General features: G+C 36.6%; 1 protein-coding gene and 1 long non-coding RNA gene across 5 annotated transcripts in view; one reads left to right on the top strand and one right to left on the bottom strand.

The window, feature by feature from the left end:
- The window catches only part of LOC134807555 (uncharacterized), a 63673-nt gene that overhangs the window by 46561 nt on the left and 1315 nt on the right, over positions 1–15797 (top strand). Inside the window, exons 3-4 of the long non-coding RNA XR_010148273.1 lie at positions 12981–13231; positions 15401–15501. This is a non-coding gene — a long non-coding RNA (uncharacterized LOC134807555). The remainder of the gene's footprint in view (positions 1–12980; positions 13232–15400; positions 15502–15797) is intronic.
- The window catches only part of RERG (RAS like estrogen regulated growth inhibitor), a 126606-nt gene that overhangs the window by 31056 nt on the left and 79753 nt on the right, over positions 1–15797 (bottom strand). The gene's annotated exons all lie outside the window — the stretch shown is intronic.

The raw sequence follows: 15797 nt of genomic DNA on the forward strand, positions 1-15797 counted from the left end.
CACTCCTAAAAGGTCTTCATGAAACTGAAGCTTACCTAGATTTTCTCCTATACTATAATCTAGAAACTTTACAGTTTTGCATTTTACATTTAGGTATATGATCCATTTTGATTAATTTTTGTGAAAGTTGTTCACCTGTGTCTAGACTTTTTTTTTTTTTTTCGCCTATGGTCGCTTGCTTTTTACAACATAAATTTGTTTTTAAAAAGCTATTCTTTCTACATTTACTTGCCTTTGCTCCTTGGTAAAATATCAGTTGACTTTATTTGTGTAGGTCTACCTCTGAGCTCTTTATTCTGTTTCATCGAACTATCTGTCTATTTGTTCATGAATACCATGCTGTCCTTCAGCCTTATAAATAAGCCTTGAAGTCTGGTAGTGTTAGTGATGGAACTCATTCTTCCTCTTTAATATTGTGTTGGCTACTCTAGGTTTTTTTACCTTTCCATATAAATTTTAGAAACAGACCGTTGATATCTACAAAATCAGTTGCTGGGATTTTACTTGAATTGGATTGAATCTATAGGTTAAGTTCGGAAGAACTGGCATCTTAACAATATTGAGTCTTCCAGTCTGTGAACATGCAATATCTCTCCATTTATTTAGATCTTCTTTATTAGATCAGAGTTTTATAATGCTTCTCGCATAGATCTGGTACATATTTTGTTAGATTTATACATAAGCATTTAATTTTCTTTGTGCTGTTTTAAATGGTACAGTGTTTTTAATGTCAAATTCCATCTGTTCATTGCTAGTATAAAGAAAAGCAATTAACTTTTATACATTAAACTTGTATGCTGTTATTTGATATAATTACTTATTAATTCCAGGGGTTTTGTGCAAATTTGGGGGGATTTTCTACATAGAAAATCATATCATTTGTGAACAAAGACAGTTGTATTTCTTCCTTCCCAATCTGCATATCTTTATTTCCTTTTCCTGTCTTATTATACTAGTTAGGTCTTCTGGTGAAATGTTGTATAGAAGTGGAAAGAGGGGATATCCTTGCCTTGTTTATGACCATACTAGGAGAAAAATCCAGTTTTTCACCCGTCAAGTATACTATCTTCATCTGGTTCTGCTGCTAGGCTAATGCTGGCCTTATACAAAGTGTTCACTGCTTCTATTTCTGTAGAAAATTGTCTCAATCTTTCTTAAATGTTTGGTAGAATTCTCTAATGGAACTTCTGTCTGCTTTCTTTTTTAAAAGGTGTTATGAACTGAATGTTTGTGTCTCTCCAAAACTAATATATGAAAATCCTAACCCCTAAGTTGATAATATTAGGAGGTGGAGCCTTTCGGAGACAATAGATCATGAGGATGAAACCCTCATGACTGGGATTAATGCCCTTATAAAAGGCATCCCTGAGAGTTCTCTCACTCTTTTTCTCCCATTTAGGGGTTAGCAAAAAGACAGCTACCCGGAAACCAGGAAGAGGGCCCTCACCAGATACTCCCAACTCTTCTCTCTCATCTCTTACATTACTGTCATTCATATTCCTTATCCATATGCTATAATCACCCAATACATCATTACTATTATCATTTGAATAACAGTTATAATTAAATCATTTAAAAAATAAGAAACACAAAAGATTTTATTTTACCTTATTTATTCTTTCTCTATCGTTTTTTCCCTTTTTATGTAAATCTGAGTTTCTGGCCTATGTAATGTTTTTTTCTCCATGAATAATTTTTTTAACATTTCTTGTAGGGCAGCTCTGCTACCGATGAGTTCTGTCAGTTTTTGCTTGCCTGAGAAAAATCTTCATTTCTTCTTTACTTTTAAAGGATAATTTCACTGGATACATAATTCTAGGTAATTTTTTTTTCTTTCAGAACTTAAAATATTTCGCTCCACTCTCTTCTTGCTTGGGTTCTGATGAGTCCACTATGTAATTCTTATACTTGCTTCTCTCTAAGAAAAATCTTCCCCCCATGCCAGCTGCTTTCAATATGTTTTTAGTCTTTGTTTTGTTTTGGAGTTTTCTATGATTTTCCTATGTGTACGTGTAGCTTTTTTGGTATTTACTCTACTTGGTGTTCTCTGAGCTTTTAGATGTGTGATTTGGTAGTTGCCATTAGTTTTGGAATATTCTAAGTTATTATTTCAAATATTTATTTTGCTTCTTTCTCTTTCTTCTTTTTATGGTATTCCAACTATGTGTACATCTTTTGACACTATCCTACAGTTCTTAGATACCCAGTGTGGAGAGTGTTCATTTTTATATTTTTCATTCTTTTTTCCCTTCACATTTTATTTTGGGAGGTTCCTATTGATGTATCTTTTTTTTTTTTTTCTATTTTGAGATGGATTCTCACTTTTTTTTTTTTTTTTTTTTTCTATTTTGAGATGGATTCTCACTCTGTCACCCAGGCTGCAGTGCAGTGGAGCAGTCTCGGCTCACTGCAACCTCCACCTCCCAAGTTCAAGCTATTCTCCTGCCTCAGCCTCTTGAGTAGCTGGGATTACAGGTGCCTGCCACCACGCCCGGCTAATTTTTTGTATTTTTAGTAGAGATGGGTTTTTACCTATTGGCATACCTTAAAGCTCACTGATTCCTTCCTCAGCTGTGTCCAAGCTACTGATGAGGCCATGAAACACATTCTTCCTTTCTGTTAGTTTTGTTTATTTCTTATTTCTAGCATAATATCCTTTTCATTTTTTAAAGTTTATATTTTTCTGCTTATATTACCTGTCTGTTCTTGAATGTTGCCTATTTTTAATATTAGAGAACATTTCACAGTCCCATCAGCTTCTGTTCAGGTGAACTGATCTTGCCTATGATTTTCTGTATTTGTCTGTCTCTTTCCAGGTTTCAAAGTATGATAGATTCCCTGGGAACTTTAATATTCTGACTGGTCCAAGAAAAGTGATTGTTATTCAGTTTATTTAGCTTTTTCTTTTTGTAAGAATGGAAGTGATGACTTACAAGCTCGTTGCATTTCAAGGCTGAAATTAGAAGTCTGTTCCAGCTTACTGTTCCAGTAATGTTCTAGAGCTCCCTTATCCAGCTATTATTCTTGCGTCTTCAATATTTTTTCACATTTATTTTGGCTCAGCCATGTGTTATATATACTTCAGCATTTTAAAGTGTGTGATACAAAGAGGAATTTATCTTACCATCATTGACACTGTAGGTCTAGAAGTAGAACTCAATTGACAAGCGTTTAACATTTTACTATTAGTTTTATTTGGTTTGTTTCTAACTTTTTCAAGTTACTCATATTCGCTTAACTTTAAAGAATGTGCAAGAACACATATCTGATTAATACATATATATTTAATCACCAAATATTGATTATTCTCCATTAATAAATGTGTTAAAAATTATTTCACAGACTCAAATATTTACATATGTTATCTTTTAGCCTTAATAATCCAAGAGTCATTACCTTATTCAAATTAGAAGATTCCACTTCAGATTCACTTTGCCAATCTTATGTTCATTTCAACACAAATGCCACAGGAATATTCTCTTGCTAGCAACTCTAAGAGTAAATTTCTTAGTAAATTGTCAGACAAAACCAAAATCTAACAGCTATACAAACATGGGTATAGGTCAATGTTTCCATGTAGCACACTGGAGTATTTTATAGGAAAATTTCACTTTATACCTCATTTATTTTGTTCTCTCTGTTTGGAAATAAACTAATTTTAAAAGCTCATCAAAGATTGTTTTGCTTATTTATTTTACACATGATCCTAATATAGCTACATGGTTGATATGGCTCATGCACTGTAATTTAAGCATCAATTTTGGATTGTTTGGTGGCGACTTATCAATTGGCCTCTTCTTTATTTTGCTTTTGATTTTTCTAGCATTTATCTGGATAATAATAATACTTTGGGTCTCAAGAAAGAGAAGAGAGAGAGGGGGTAGGAGAGAAGAAATAAAAATGTAACACCAGTCTCCCTCATAAGATATTTTAGGTAAACCACCTAAAAAAAAACCCTGAAATATCTTTATACATAGTTTCTGAAACTATCATCATCTGTTATATTCTCATTTTGAAATAACTGGCACAAGTCTTGATACATATACTGGCAAAAGCACACAACTTAGCCAGCTTTCTTCTAGCTATTCCAAACCCATTTCTTCACAGCGTGAGTTACAAAAGCAAATCGCACCACAGGGAGGAGTACATTTGGAGACAAAAAGAATAAAAGTGACTTCCCAGAACCCTTCTTTCAAGTCCAAAGGATTTGGCTTAGTGATCTTTGGTACATGCTGTCTGAAGCTCTGCTGGAGGATGGGGGCTGGTGTGTAGGTTAATGTAATAGGTTAGTGTTAGTAACTATTACCAAACACATCTACCCTGTACAGGTACCAGGCTTTTGCTTAAGCACACTAAAAGAAAATTTGACGGTAATTAATGAGATTTTCCCTAGAAAACCTCAGAACAAAGACAAAAACTGTGGATAATATAAATTAAAATATACATATACACACTCATATATGTACATATAATATATGTATATATTATATACATATATTATATGTATATATACATATATTATATGTATATATACATATAATATATGTATAATATAATATATACATACACACATGTGTTTATATAATGTATATATTATATAAACACACATATGTAATAATACATATATATTATTTTCTGTGAGTTTTAGAGTTCAAGACAACTGCTCATAGATTTAAGCCATTGTATTCATTCATGAAACAAATATTTACTAATACCTACTATGTGCATGGCAATGGGCTGGTTGTTGAGTAACTGTACTGGCCCTGAGTTCATTCATTTTGTTCAATATTGATTGAGCAGCTACAATGTGGCAGGCTCCTGTAGGTCCTAGAGATGTAAACAGATGAAATCTCTTCCCTCAAGCTTCATGGTCCTTAGATTTTAGTACAGGCAAACAGATACTAAAACAAAAACCCAATAAATAAATAGTATGTTATATGGTGGTAAGTGCTATGAAGAAAAGTAAAGCAGGGAGAAGAAGGAGGAGTTGGAGGGATTTGATTGGTATCTTATTTTAAGGAAGGTGATCAAGGAAGGTTTCACTAACAAGATGTCATCGAGGCAAAGACCCAAAGCAGGTGACGAAGTGAGCCATCCATGTATCTAGGGATAGAATGTTCCAGGCAGAAGAAAGGGCAAGTGTAGAGGTTCTGAGGCAGGCATGCACTTGGCCTGTTTAAGGAACAGGAGGCCACCAGTGTGGCTGGAATGGAGAGCACAAAGTAGGGCAAGTGGAAGAAGAAGAGGTGAGTGAGGAGGTGAAGAAGGGTGTGGAGTATGAGAGGAAAAGAGGAGTGAAGGATGACTCCAAGGTTTGTGGGCCAAGAAATTGGAAGAATGAAGTTCCATTTCCCGAGATAAAGAAAGACTGCAGGAAAAGCAGGTTGGAGGGTAGGGATCGAAAGCCAGTTTTGTGCAAGATAACTTGGTAATATCTTTTAAACATGCAATGGAGATGCTCAGTGACCATGGAGTGCAAGAGTCTGGTGTTGAGGGCAGAAATTGAGGAAAGAGATACAAATTTGCAAATTTGTCAGTATAAAGATGCTATTTAAAGCCACAAGATTGGATGAGGTCACTTGAAGGCAGCATAGCTATAGGAGTACCCTGAACTCTGAGGCACTTTAAACAGTTCGGCTGATGAGGTAAAAATGAGGGACGGTAATTGGAAAGTTGAAGTAGGAGGAAAACCAGGAAAGTTTAGAATTCTGGAAACTGTGCAAAGAAGGTTTTTCATGGAAAAGGGATTGATCACTTGTTTCAAATGTTGCAAATAAACACGATGAGAACTGGGAACTGGATTTGGCAGTGTGAAATTGGTGGCCGAGTGGTGTGGATGACAGCGTGAATGGAGTGGGCTTAAGAGAATAGGGAGGGGTGGCAATGCAGAGAGTCAATCTAGGCTTTCAAGCTATTATCAAATGGTTCTGAATCACATACAATTCATGGAGACAGGTCCATTATGAACATTTATCAGTCATCATTTGGTCTGAAGATAACATTGTGAATCACACAAATCTAATGATATATCCAGCTACTATTTAGTAGTGTACCAAATACTGTTTACATGCACAATGCTGTGAGAAACAGAACTAGAACAAAATGACAGAAGGTTGTGAAATGAGTGGGAGCAATAATGTGGAGAAGCATTTACTTAAGTCTTTTTTAACAGAAAAATTTCCTTTTCTTTTTTCCATTCCTTCTCTTTCTATTAGACCTTGATCTCCACTCCCCACAGGGAAGGTAAACCAGAACACAGATGCAAAGAGAAATCACAGCCATTCCTACGTTTTAACAGACCAATGTCTTGGCATTAACAATTGGAGTCTAACAAGAACCCTCTGCTCCCCCAGTTCCCAAACAACCCCATTCTCAGAGGCCTGAGATAAACACTCTTTCTGGACTAGGAAGAGAGGACAGTTAGAAAAGCAAGGGAGATAAATTTTGGTGTGGACTTATACCCCCTCCCTCTTAGGCTGAGCCAGTGACCTGGAATTAAAGAAGAAGAGAGAGACAGAGCAATCCCTGGTTAGCTTTGAAGAAGTTGGAACAAGGGGAACCTCTCCTTCACAGCCTGTCAGGGCCATGAGAGATCTCACCAAATCCCCTTTGATTAAGGAGGAACAATAAGGACCACTCATGGGATGGCCAGGCAGATGGATCTCAAACAGGGTGGCAGAGCCACTCTGCAAATGGGGCCCGGGGTGTGTCCGATGCTAGCTCCCTGGCTCTGAGAGTGTCGCAGGTGTGCCATCAGTCACGGGACCTGTGCACGTGCTACAATCTGACAAGGGGATTTCAATAGCAGGTGTGCTCAGGTGCCTCAGTGGATGGCAGCACAGAGGGGCAGCTGTGCCTGACCAAATGATGAAGACTTCCAGTGCTAGGCGTAAGCCCTTGTATCTTAGATTTCACACCAGGGAGTAAAGAAGCAACAGCAGAACCCCACGGTGGCTGAATTGGCTGTAAACCCACTAAGAAAAATCTGAAGTTTTAGGCTGAATTCACGTAAAATGGACTATTTCAACTTTCATGTCAGAACACAGAATAAAAATTAAGATAGAAACCAGTTCGTTTTAAGAAAAAGTACAGTTACAGTTGCTTTCCATGCCTACGGTGGTTGATTGAGAAATTTGCACCAGACACATGAACCCATAATTGCATAGATAATGTGTTTACAAGCCCTTTGGGAGAAATGTGTGGTACAGGGAAAAGCAAAACACTATGCTTGGAAAGATAAAACTAGATTTCTCCTAGCTCTGTTATTCTCTTTAGAATCTCAAGAAAAGTAGTAACGCTTTTTGAGTCTTAACACTTGATAAAATGAAATGCCTTACAAGACTGTCGTGATTATCAAATGCCATAATACACAAAAGTGATAAATAAACTTTAAATGTTTCAAAATAAAAAATGAAGGAACTGAAACCAAGTGCTAAAATATGCCAGGCTCCTTATCTTATGGCAAACATGATATGTATTTTACATTTAATGTAATAATTTATAGTAATACTGTATTATGTTATTTTATATTATATTCCTGGCTGGCCTGGGATAGCCATATTTTACAGACATTATCCCAGCATAATTTTTAATAATGCCCTTTTCACTCTCAAAACTTCTGATTTGCATGATAAATTACATAGTCACTCTATACATTCTTTCCATACAATGTCCTTGCAAAATAAGGTCGGTATTTTATTCCCTTTTCACAGATGAAGAAACTGAAGTTTACATGGCTTGAGTAGCTAACCTATGCTCTCACAGCTAGTCATGCTGCCCTATTGGAAATCAAATCTGGGACTGTCAATTTGAAAGGTCAGGCTATTCAATTTACTGTACTATTGTGTAAGGTGCAATATGACTCTTTGCATTTGCATTAGAACCAAAGCATGTAAAGTGAATCACTCTTTCCCAGGCACAGAGCATGGGACCCATCTAAACTGACAACTGTGAGTTAAGCGCAGAATGAAAGCTAGTCTTTGAATTCCTGAGCAGGCAGCTTCCCAAGTCCTGTTTACTTTCAGCGATTTGGCCTTTGCATTGGATTGGAGAGCAGTACAAACGTATGCAGATTAGCCTTAAGCAAATCAACTTGGAAATATTACATTAACAATCCCTCTCTTTGGTTTCATTTTTATTTAGGTTTTATTCAAATATTCTTAAAAGGAAAGCCTACATCTCCTTCAAACACGCCTTCTCTTTGACATTCTAAAGCTTTTAATTGTGTCCAGCTTCTAAATCTAATTCAGTGAAGCCAAAAAAAAAAAAAAAAATTTAAAGCTATGTTTATTTCAGTTAAGCCTGGAGTAAAGGTTCATGCCAGATTTCATTTTAACAAAATGAATTCACCATCCCCTAGTAAACATTGGATGAAACTTATAATTATACTGATGACCAGAAAGACTCCTTGGCCTTGGTTTGCAGAATTATATGACCTTACATTAATATTAGAAATCTAAATGATTAAAGTCTAGCTTTGCAAATGAACATCATTTCTGCTGTAAAATTCGCTTTCAGCAGAAAAGCATTTTGTAACATTCTTTCACTAAAACAGTCTTTACAAGCCAAATGAGATGGGCATTTGGGGGAAAAATTTTTACTTAATTCAGTACAAAACAATCTGAATAAAGACAGAGAAAAACTGGAATCACTTTCTAACTGTAGTTCTACATAAGTATATTTATTTTTAAGAATACCAAGGGCAGCAAGGAAATTGAAACTTTGTTTTAAAATACATATACATAGAGAACATGTATCTGAAATTATGCCCACTAATCTAGAACACCTGTTTCAAAACGTGACAACCTGTTTAGGAACATTCAACAGCAAACACAATATTAACCCAGAATGTTCAATTAAGGATCAGAGCTGAGCAAACTAAAAGGTAGATTATAAGAAATTTATGTATTTAGATGTTGAACCAAAAAGAGAGAGACCATGGAGTTGTTTACTACTTGGGAAAATGTATGTTTATTTAAAATTCAAAGGAATCCTTCTACCAGTTCTATACAATCAAAAATAAGTCTCAGGAATTGGACAGCACATCTGTGAGTCTTAATGGATAATACTAATCCATGTACATGAAACATGTAAAACATATATCAGATTCTCCCAGAATAACATGGAAGAGTGTCCAAATCTGGAATCTCCACTTACAGAGTGGTTAGACGCAAGAAAACACTGCAAATTTGAAATGATGTTCATTTGCAGACCTAGATTTTAATCATTTTGATATATAATATTTATGTAAGGTCATATTCTGCAAACCAAAGCCAGGGAGTCTTCCTGACCAGTGTAATTATATCCTTATAGCCCAGGGAGTGAGTGGAATATATTCTTAGATAATGTGACCTGAGAGAAAAAAGCCAGAGAGAGAAAACATCCAAAATACAAGGCTATATGTAGGTGGATTCAAAACAAAACAAATTACAAGTGAACTATAAGTAATAAAGTCAGAAGACACCGAGAAGGCAAGGCAGACTGGCCATGATGGGGACTTCTGGGATTTTCAAAAGGAAGATTCGGAATGTTAACTGGAATAAAACAAGAAGGTGTGAATAAAGAAGGTAGAAATGGGGGGAAAATGACCTAAAAAACAAACAGCAAATGAAGGACCATGCCAGTGCTGGTCAGCTACAGTGAGCCTCCTGTTTCTGAAAGAACACGGAGCTGAGTGTTGTAAGAATCAAACTTAAGACACTGGGAAAATATTTCTATCCATGTAAGCATAGGAAACTTTAAGTGTATTAATTATTAAGGAATACAAGTTATGTGCAGTGACTTGTTAAATAAGCCGCTGATACCAAGCAAGTGCAGAGACATTAAGGGGTCATGAAGTGAATGAGAAGAAGTCACTTTTATTACAACTACTAATTCCCCAGGAATTTGGAGATTTTTAAATACTCATATATTCCAGCATCATTATTAACATGTCTATTTAGCACTGAAATTTTGGTCTGTACATGAACATCAATCATTTGGGCAACAGTTTCATTAAACTCATTTGCAGTCCTTTAACTCTGTTTTTTTTTTTCTTTTTCTTTTTTTTTTGAGACAGAGTCTAGCTCTGTCACCCAGGCTGGACTGCAGTGGCGCCGTCTCGGCTCACTGCAACCTCCGCCTCCTGGGTTCATGCCATTCTCCTGCCTCAGCCTCACGAGTAGCTGGGACTACAGGCGCCCGCCACCACGCCCGGCTAATTTTTTGTATTCTTTAGTAGAGACGGGGTTTCACTGTATTAGCGAGGATGGTCTCAATCTCCTGACCTCGTAATCCGCCCGCCTCGGTTTCTTTCCCAAAGTGCTGGGATTACAGGCGTGAGCCACCGCGCCCAGCCTGCAGTCCTTTAACTCTTAATGTTCAATATCTAATAGTGACTGAGAAAAACAGGGCTGTGTTTATTTGCTTATTTGTTCTTTCTGAAAAATCAAGACTTTTTCATCTATTTTTTATCACTTCATCTCAGGCTTTCCTTATATAGTCTGAATTCTGATATTTAATTCTTAACATATTTTAAAATATTAATAGTAAAATGTATCTTTATATTTAAAGCCAAAAAAATGTATCCACATCTACTATGAACAAAGAAAACACCAGTGCTAGGCACTGGTGGGAGGGGAGGTGGATGATACATGAAAGCACAAGACAGAATTAGTACTCAAGGGCTTTGCAGTTCTGATGGGGAGAAAGATGTTCACTAACAATACTAGTTCATGGCAGAATGTGACCTGTGTTGCATACTGGAGGGGAAAAGTGCTACTTCTATAGAAGAGGGTGGAGACTTTAATGAAAGGAATTCCACTTCCAGTAATTTCTCTCAAAAGATCTATTGGACAAATGCAGAAAGTTACATGCACATAGATGATTCCTAGGTTAATATTTAGCCTATTTGTACTAAATAGCCAACAGCATGATTATGCCAACATGCCAATTCACATGGATACTGGATTTAGAAATGGTAGAAAATAAAATACTTTAAAGAAAAGTTGTTTCTGTTCATAAATGGTGTCTAGGACCAGCCTACAGATCTCCACCATCCTCGTTTCGTGACTATGATAGACATTACTAATCGATCATGGCATACTTTCCTTTGTGCTCTATGGCCTTAGAATCCTTCCTTCCTGAGAGTTACAACCCACTGAGATGAATGCATTTGCATACGCAGGGTATAGACGGTGGTTCTCCTACTATGCTACTTTGGTCTGTGAAACCCCCTGAAGGCTACTAGGGGAAAGGACGGGGAGGGAGAGTAGGTAGAAGGCCAAGACTGCTCACTTTTGGACCACAGCTATGATATTAGAAGGGAGCTTAGTAGTCACCTTTGGATGGGATCTGGTAAAGATGCAGTGATGATATCTCAGGCGTTTTTCATTTGGGAATATTTACACAGGTTTAAACTGTGTAATATGCATTTTTATATATTAAATATATTTTATACTTCAATACAAATTAAACAAACAAGCAAAATAATAGCTAACCTATCAGAGCCAAAACAAGATGGCGAGCTGAAACTTTATAGACCGTCAAATGTAGGCTCATATCTAGGCTCAACATTGTAACTTGCCGTGTGATTTGGGCAAGTCATTGGAGCTCTCTGTTTCATTTTCATTACCTGAAACAGGGATAAAGAATATCTAACTCATAGGATTGTTATGAGGAGTAAATGGCATAATAATGAACTTAGTATCATGTCTAATATATCATCATAATATGTTAACAATGATAACTAACATTTATGTTCCCAGATCTGTTCTAGGGACTTAGTTTTCTCCAAAAAACCTTGCGTGGCAGGGCCTTTATTTTACAAAGAAGGAGACTGAAGCAGAGACTTTAATTACTCATCCAAGATCTCTCAGCTATTAGGTGGAAAAGCCAGAATTGGAATTCAAACAGGCTGCATATTAATCGCTGCATTCTCTTGTGTAATAAGGACCTGTTAAACAACAGTTATTACTATTACAAGAATAAATCCTGGCAGAGATGTGGGAGGTTATAGGGAAGAATTGAGTGTGGGCTGAACTGCTGTTCTCCAGGAGGCAAAGGGCAACTCTAGGGTTAGGCTTTGAAATTCTGTGCTAAATAAATGGCTGCTATTATTATTATGCAATCTCCATACCTAATTTGAGACAGAAAATGAAAGTACATAATACATGCAATATTGTTATTGTACTTTATAAATAGAGAAAACAGCTTGTGGAAAGTTAATGCCATGCTCCCCTTTGGTCCACTACAGCCTGTTTCTAAAATCTACCCCAGGGGAGCATTCTACCTCCGTAGGCTACATCCAAAATCAATCTTGGTTTTGTTGTGACTATGGGTGATTTTTTTCCTCTGTATTTTCTACGTTTTCTATAATGAACACACTTAATCTTAGAGTGGAAAACTGACTTTGAAAATAAAGCAAAAACAAAAACCAATCTCAGTAAGTCAATAAGAACCACATGTCTTTTAAATGGAAAACATGCCTATTTCTCCTTTGTTTCTTAGAAGCAGCTTGCCAGATACACAGTCCACAGCTTTGAACCATTTACATAAACATACCCAAGCCAAGTGTTTCCATGCAACAGCCAAATTGCACCCATATTAGCAATTTAATGACTTTGAAAGTAATAAATGGTAGAAACTGATATTCACTTTGCTAGAATTCACCTTAGATATTCCTTACAAACCACAATCCAGTCCATTTGTTGTAGATTGTAGATGTAGATATTCAAGAAACTTTGAAAGAAAACTATTCATCTTGAGATGGGGGGGGAAATGCTAAGTGGTAACAAAAGGTAGAAATCTTTCAGGTGAAATGTAATGTCCAGGAACTGAATGGTAGTGGATCATAGTAAATCATCCACCAGAGGGCACTGCCAGAATATACAAAGTTTTCTTGGAAAAGATTGGACACCCCCTAACTCTAAGCAAAGAGAACTAATATGGTTAGGTTAACAGAATTCCACTTTTATTATGCTTCCTTTTCCTTTATAAATCAGGTCAGTCTTTTCCTCCTGATGAAGGAATTCATGAACTGCATGCTACCCTTACTGTTATGACTTCTAAAACTGCTGCAACCATTTGATTGGAAAAGTATTTTACAATAAATGCTGCGTTCCATGTGCTAAGTACTGAAGTTATTACCATGACAACAAGACCACCTTCTTGCCTACAGTTCGGAGATTAATAAAGGGCTTCTGCGATAACCACAAGGCACATGAAATAACCCAGGAACTATAAATTGCAAAAGGTAAATTCTGTTTTGTTTTGCACTTAAAGTACCATTGCTGTTCAGTGAAGGGAATATTGCCCACAGATGTTTTGGAAAGCCATCTGAGGAAGGCACAGAAAGTTGTACAAATAGAATAGGCAGAAAGGAAAGCAGAACACAGCATTAGCAAAGTCATAGGAGTCAAAATTTCATTGCTAAGGAAAACTAGTGCTTTTCATTTCATATTTCTGGCTGTCCTACTGACTTGGAATGCTTCAAATGCACTAATTCACCTGCCTTAGATATGGACTGATACTTCAGTCCCATCTGCTGTAATAGGTGGGCTTTTCATATTTTCTGAAGCTATTATCCATAGTGTTTCCCCTCTAATTTCAAAAGCCTAGAGAGAAACAATATGGAAAAAACTCTTGTTTTGGACAGAGAAGGCTCTGAAGCAAGCCACCTCCTAGAGATGGAGAGCTTCATTTTGTCCTGCCTGAGCCAAGATAGGACACAGTAGGAGTTTGCTGCAAGAACACAGAACACATCAGGTTTTCATGTAGCAGTGCCCTAAGAAGGAAACTGGACAAGGATAACTTGAATTGAGGAAACCAGTCCAGCTGGAGCACCACCCTGTGGTTTCGCATGGACTAGGAATATAAATTTGCTCTGAAGAAATGTATTTTTAAAAGTTAACCTTCACATGGTATTTGAAGTTTCACAGAACTTTTTTGGATTGGAACCAGATCTAGCATGCATGTTCTTAGGTATTAAAGCCTAATATTATTATATTGCTCTTTGAGAAAAATGAATTCTTTCATCATAGTAATTTTCTTAAAATATAACACTGCTTTTTACTTATATTAAATTCTCTACTGTTTCTGATGTTATGCTACTTAGGAAAATGCCATTTTCTTGTTAAATTAATATGTGCAGACAAGTATTTACTTACCACACACGAACATGAGCCCCTTACAAGTCATCACTCCTAATATTTATGGTCTAAGAATGAGGTAGTTCGGGTGAGTCACATATTTACACTTAGCAGAGAGATTAAGAAAAAAATTCGCACCACAATTTCCCTTAAGTAATGGAAAAACTGTGACTTGTTACACATTTGTTTTCTGGGTCAGTGTTTTTCCAGCTTTTCCATAGAGTCTTAAGGTCATCCAAGGTTTCTTTAGGTTTTCCTAAAAGAAAGAACTGGGGAGTTGTGATGGGTGCTTGATTTTAAATGTGATAACAATTATGTGCGACTTTTAGAGAACACAGCTAACCATTGTGAAGATTACTGTTCCGGATAGTGAAAAATATGAACCAGCAGTATAGGCTTTGAATGTTTGAAATTGATGATCTTAAATTTCTTAAATAACAGGGCCCTAGACATGCACTTTGCTCACAAAAGAGATCTTTTACCCCAGTCTTTAGACATTTGCTTAAAGTGGGAGAGTCTAGTATTTATAAATAAAAGGAAAGCAGTAATATTCAGAAAAATACCATTGAGATTTATAAGGAACTAGAGAACCACAGTTCTTGGAAAATCCAGGAGTAATTGAATAGCTTTTATAATATAAAGAAAAAGAATATTCACGGTGCATTACTTTTGGCAGCCTATCATCTAAATATGGCACCCAGAATAAATGCATTGACTGAAGGGAAATTGTATGATTTGCATAAATTTTACCAATGGCTATAAATTATCCTCTCTGGTGATTTTTCAAGATAGATAGTGTTATGGGTTGAATTGTGTCCCCTCAAAGGACACTGAAGTCCTAATCTTAGTATCTGTGAATGTGACCTTATTTAAAAATAAGATCTTTGTTGATGATCAAGCTAAGATGATTTCACTGGAGTAAGCCCTAAGTGATTAAATATGACTATGTTCTTATGAAATGGGGAAATTTGGACACAGAGACAGACACACACAGAGAGATGATATGGAAACATAAGGAGAACACCATCTGCAAGCCAAGGACGGCCTGAGGTTACCAGAAGCTAGGACAGAGGCAGGAAACAGATTCTCCCTTACAGACTTTGGAAGGAACCAATCCTTCTGATGCCTTGATTTTGGAGTTCTAGCCTCCAGAAGCATGAGGCAGTAAATTTCTGTTGTTTAAGCCCCCCAGCTTGTGGTATTTTGTTGAGGCAGTGCTAGCAAACTAGTACAGTTATATATTCTGAATCCTTGTCTTTTGGCTTGCCGTTTAGCCCCCGAGTCTCCCTGGCAATCAATAAAGCACAGAAGCTTTGTTCAGATTGCCAACCACCCGGTTCAGTTCTGGACAACCTCATACTGCCATCCACATAAGGCAAGTTCCTTTTAAAGTTTGCCAGACCAAAGCAATTAAGAGGGCAAATCTGTTGGAAAAACTCACATATTGCATTATGAAGCCAAATATAAATTCTACTTTGATTATTGTTCCTTATGAAGGAGAGCAGTGTCTCTAATAATCAGAAAAGAATCAGGGATTGATTGTATTTCATTTTCTTCGAGGAAAATTTGGCCAAATAGCTAAAGTAACCTGATTAATGAGAAATTTGCAGAATGGGAAAAACACTGCAATTATAGGCAGCAACCATGGACATCCGCTGATGGCCAAAGAAC

The sequence above is a fragment of the Pan troglodytes genome, chromosome 10 (genome assembly GCF_028858775.2).
Source record: "Pan troglodytes isolate AG18354 chromosome 10, NHGRI_mPanTro3-v2.0_pri, whole genome shotgun sequence".
Lineage (NCBI taxonomy): Eukaryota > Metazoa > Chordata > Mammalia > Primates > Hominidae > Pan > Pan troglodytes.